The sequence below is a fragment of the Athene noctua genome, chromosome 1 (assembly GCF_965140245.1).
Source record: "Athene noctua chromosome 1, bAthNoc1.hap1.1, whole genome shotgun sequence".
Lineage (NCBI taxonomy): Eukaryota > Metazoa > Chordata > Aves > Strigiformes > Strigidae > Athene > Athene noctua.
In genome coordinates this window covers 23716395-23722117 of record NC_134037.1, presented here as the reverse complement: position 1 = coordinate 23722117, position 5723 = coordinate 23716395, and positions in this window count along the sequence as shown.

Sequence of the window (5723 nt, the reverse complement as noted above, 5' to 3'; positions counted from 1 at the left end):
GCACTGTACACTGTGGTTTCAATACTCAAAAGTTAGTCTTGCAATTTTTAATTTTCATTAGCTTTTGGTAATTCAAAATTGTAAATGCACTAGATTTCTTGAAAAAATGTTTCTGACCAACATAATATAGCATATAACATACCTCAGAAAATGGAGAACTGCACCCACTTCAGATTATGAGATTTGTTTCCTGAAGACAATGAAATTTTAGCACTTGCAATTTCCTGAGTGCATGTCTATCCAATGGACGTACTGGAGAGACCAGCACAGTTTCGGGTCATTTTATTTTAACTCTTTTGTGCCTAGGAAAGATTGTTGAAAAAGACTTGTAGAAAAGAACAGAAATGTAAGACCAGAGAGTTTAGGCAGTGATATGCTTTATCTAATATTATATTTCCAGTAGAGGTCGCTGCCAATTTGACTTACATTACAGCAAGAAATACTGTAGTAGGAAATAAGAGAATATATTCTCAGAAAGCTTTGTTATTAACATCTATCTTGTGGAAATTAGCATACTCCCTGAAATTTGAGCCTTATACATCATATTAGATTTTTTGGTTTGACTTGTGTTACCTGATGTTCTTGTTATCCTCATAAACTTCCTGTTTCTTGAATCCTGCTTCAATGACATTCCTTGGAAATGAGTTCACACAGTGTGCAATTACACAGTTGAAAAATATCTATTTCCTTTTTCAGTTATAAATGCATTATCTTTCAACTAAATGGATGCCTCCTTGTTTATATCTGATGAGAAGAGGCAACTCTATTAGGTGTCTCTACCTTTCCAGTCTTTTTCTGTGTATGTTTGTTTCATTTCCTCTTATTTATTTCTGGTTTAGATCATAGTATTAATCTATCTTTGTGGGAGTATTTTTCCATGTCTAACAGTCTTTGTCATCAGTTCTGGCCTTCTTCTATTTTTGCTATGTCATCCCTGGGGACATTAAATCTCTATAATAAATCGTAATGACAGAGTATAAATTAATCTAGCATGCATTTGCACGCACTAAATCTGCTTCCTCTAAGACTCTTGGTATTTCTTGAACTGACTTCCAGTTGATTCAACCAGCTGTCAATTTTTTTTAATAAGTGTATTTTCCAGAAGTATTTTGCCTTTCTCTGTCACACATTTTCTTTTCTCTCTCACACATTTTCTTTGGACAAAGGGCCACACTGAATAAGTTATATGCCAAGCCACAAACAGCTTTCCTATACATGTCAGTATTTTAAATCAAATTGGTTTTGTTATCAACAGGAATGGAGTTTGGCTAGAGACAAAAGGTTCCCTTCCCTTTACAGGGTTGGGCCTCACTTTTCTATTGGTAAGGCTTAAAATAGTCATATAAAAGTTTAGAAAATAAGGTTAGACCTTTTGGGGGTGTCTTCTGGCTCCTAAAACTGCTATATTTTACAATTTGCTTTAGTTGGGAATTACACTTAAGTTACAAAAAAAGTAAAATGCAACCTTCTTCAAATTGCTCTAAACCAGCTTTTCTGTAATAAATGCATGTGTATAGAAGACTGAAATATAAGTATTTTATTTGAATGAGCTTGGACATTGTGATGACTTGCAGAACTCACGTACTGTAATCATCCAGAATTCATATTCATAAAAGTTGGGTATCGTATCACACAATATGTATTCTCTCATACATATTACATATGTTTTAGCTTAAAGTATTGCTAGGGAACTGCTAGAAAGTATGGGGGAAAACACAAACTGGAAAGTCTTGCTGTCCCTGGACTCTGTTCTTGCTAGTTGCTGAAACTTCCTCCCCTTCTGCAGTTTGGAAGATGTAGCCCTGGCATTGCTTATTTTTGCAAACTTTGGTACAGTTTTAGCTAGATGCCTATAAACACCTAAGAAAGCTAAGATGAAAAAGGCAAAACCACACAGTATTCCTCTCCACCCATTAGAAAGGGAGAATAACTGAGATTAGACATCTAGGCATTTAAAATTTCATGAGATGAATTCCAGTCTAGGACTCTGGCACTATCAGCTTCCAGAAAAACACTTGCTTCTAAAAGGGGGTAGGAATCCAGGAAAGGATATACCGATACTCTAGCGCCTCTGCTATGTTCTGGCACAGTGCCATGAAGACAGTTTTCACCATAAAATGTCTAACAGTGGGCCACTGCAGGAGAAGGATGTCTCTTTAATGCTCATGGTGCGTGCCTAACACTGTTGGGAAGTGGTGAACCTCATCTTGCTGGCAATAGTCTCCAACAGCTTGGTTAAACACTCCAAGTGCCAAGTGCAGCTGAGAAGGTTGCTGGTGGTAGCAGCAGCAGTGGTGGATGTGTGGCCTCCAACGCAACGTGGCTCACTGTTCCTGGGATTATTTTTGCTTCTGCAGCAGCACTGCAGCTGTGTTCACTCTGCACGGCTTGCAAGCTTTTCAGAACAGGCAGCCACATCAAGATTAGTCTGACAAGTGAAGGGTGATGGACCCCTCGCGCAGGACACCAATTGTGGCACAGATGAGGGGGAGATGCCGTGAGTAGCAACGGGGATTTGAAAGGCAAACCCTGAGAGCTATCGGGATAGATACAGTACCCGAAACCACTGTGCATGTACCTGAGAGCATGGCGATATCCCAAGGGCCTACAGCATGGAGTATGCTAAAGCCACCAGGAGTCGTGCAGTTACTGTGACACAGGGGATCATCTCTTTACTGCTCTTTCCCACCTTTCGCATTTTTGCTTTCAGTCTTCTGACAGCCTGGTTTAGTCTGCCAGAAGAACTCCACCCCTTTCTCCCCTGGGTGAGAGACTGGAGTAAAACAGCAAAGGAGAAACAAGTTTTTCAGAAGTGTAAAGTTTTGCCAGATCATGGCTGCTAAAACCATGTTGTCTGGCTTTGCTTTCAAAACAGCTCAGTCTTCCATGGGAGTCAGAGAAAAAGGCTGCATTTTCTGTTACTTCTCTCACTTTTTTTTTTGTTTTTTTCCCTGCTCTGTTTGTGCTGTCCCTTAAGGGAGACAGGACCAGTGTACAAAAGCAAAATCATCAATTTTTCCTCATAATAATATTTATAAAGATGTTCATAACATTTTAAATACCATGAAAGAAGCTTCTCCAACAGGATTTCACAGCCTACCCCTGCATACAACTTAGGGAAACATGACAATGTAGTTGTTGAGAGGAAGAAACATTGTATTTCAGTGTTTTGTATTCTTTTTCATCCTAGTCAGTTCCAGGATGTGAATGACAGCTTCTCACTCTGAAGAATCTTTTGAGTAGATGCTTATAATTAATTTTAAAAGGAAATAATACATTTGTAAGCAGAAAGTCTGTAGAACAGATCAGCAGAAAATAATATTCTTCTTAGAATTAAAAATAGAAAGTGCTCAACCATGCCTTGGGGTCTTGAAGAAAAACAGAAAATCTGGACTGAAATTCTCACCTCTCCGAAGTCCAGTTGGGTTGATTTTCAGTAACTGAAGTAAAGCCAGGATTTCGCACTAAAGTCCAAAATTTTAAGAGAAAACCTAAGTAAAAAACCAAACAAACCCAAAACCCAACACCTCAATAAAACTAAAAAAGACCAAAGAAGTGCAGTTAACTCTATTTGTGTATATTGGGAATGCTGTGTGGATTTCTTCATGAGACCAAAACTGAGCAGGATCATGAGTATCTGCAGGATTTAAGCCTAATGGTAGAGCTGCTGTTTCAGATAACTGTAAGAAAAATAGCATAAGGAAGGCACTAGATTAAAATAGTAGGGTCACATGGTGATAAATAACTTATTAGATCTTTTCAAGGGTCTAAATACAGAATTCAAATCAAATGAAATGGTTGTTTACTACTTAAAGCTACCTGAATGTGCATCAATCTAATTTAGAAACATTCAGCTCTGCCTACTGAATATTTTTGTTTATAAACTTGAAGGAGTGAAAGGTTAAAGAGCTGGTTATAAATTGACCTGGCCTTCTAGAGGAAACCCATGATAAACCTGATCTGTCTTTAACAACTGAGAATGTGTTTTGTTTCCTGCCCTCTTGAGATTTGGTTAATATTAACGCAAGATGTGAAAGGGAATTCTGTGCTTTGCTTCTTAGTAGCTTCTAGTCCTGCAAAAGAAGGGATTGAAATGAGGTGAAGATTTTTTTTTGAAATTTATTGTAAAACTTAAGGCTTTTCCAGTCCTTCAAACACTTGTATACTTGCTTTATTGCACATCAATATCATTTTGCGAAGTTCATTTTCAAGACAAGAGGGCTAAAACTGCACTGGTATAAGTTCTGTGATTTCAGGTTCAAGTGAAGTGAATGTGTCTTTTGTGCAGTTAGGTAATAAATTAGAGTTAGCTACATAGCATTCCTAAATCATTACAGAAATTCTTCGTACAAAAGTGAGATTATAGTTAGAACCATGATGCCTCTGAAGTTAGCTCTTATGGGTAAAGATGTTTTATGACAGAAAAAGTGTGTTTTTTCATTGATTTGTAAACCTTGAATCTGTGGGTGTTCATACGCCGCTGATGGGGAGTTAAACCAACTCCCCTTATGCTACGCATGGGCAGCACATGGAGCAGCCTGCCGCGGGAGCTGCCCTTCAAGCCCCAGGGTGAGCCCTTTTCTGGCTAAGCAGGTAGGAGCACATTACAGCCCAAAACACCCTCAGCAACGCATTGCTGCTGCTTAACTGCTGCTGCTTGGCCCCCAAAGTGATCAGGCGGTCAAAGCAAGACTTGCAAGTCTTCCATGAGGGATCCTTGAGGGTTATGGCCTTTCACGAGAGAAATCACAGTCATGTTAAGCAAGCAGAACAACCCCAAATGGCTTTTTAGGATACTTTCACGGTTCTTTGGATATCTAACTCACAATCCAAAATAACGGATGAGTGCCTGGGTGGGGTTTTTATAGAAGAGTACGGTAGCAAGTCTGTTTGAAAATAGGAACTATCAAGCTCGCCAGCTGGTACGCACTGGGTTAAATCTGGATCACTGAGCCATCGAACCGGGAGGTACTGGGACTCGCTGGGCTCCAGGCGGCCGCGCCGGGCTGCAGGGCTCAGCGGGGCGAGGGAGGCGGGCAGGGGAAGGCGTGCGGCGGGGCCTGCCCTTCCCCAGGGGCAGCGCCCCGGCTGGGCCGTGGGGGAGAGGGGCCGGCGGCTACACGGGTGGGCGTGTACCCCGGGGTACCTGGGGTGGTGCCGCTCCGTCACCCCGGCACCACGGACGGGCCCGACTCCACTTGGAGGTGCCGCGCGCTGCCCAGACGGACACCGCACGGTCACCGCCGCCTGGGCAGCGCCGCCCGCACCCGCCCCAACACCCGCCGGGCCCTCTTCTGAGGGACCTGGCCGGGCCCTCGGGGGGGCCTTCTCGCTGGGGCCCCCCCTGTGCCGGCGGAAGGCTGTGGGGGCCCTTGCCCGCGGGGCGAGGCCGGGGGTGCGGCCAGGCGCCCGCCGGCCGTACGGGAGGGCCGGCCCTCGCCCCGCGGCCCGGCCGGGCGGCGGCCGCCGCTGTCAGAGCGCGGCCAGCGCCGCGCCGGTTGCCGTGGTGACGAGAAAGCGCCCCCCCCCCCCCCGCCTCGAGCCCCCGCCCCCGCAAACATGGCAGCGGCGGCGCGGCGGCTGCGGGCGGCCGCGGCCCCGGCGCGGAGCGGCGGCAGGTGAGGAGCCGCGCAGCGGGGAGGCGCCGCCCCCGCCCCCCGCCCGCCTTCCGCCGCCGCGGGCGGGACCCGCCTCACAGCCGGCTGCCTTAGCCGCCAGGCGGG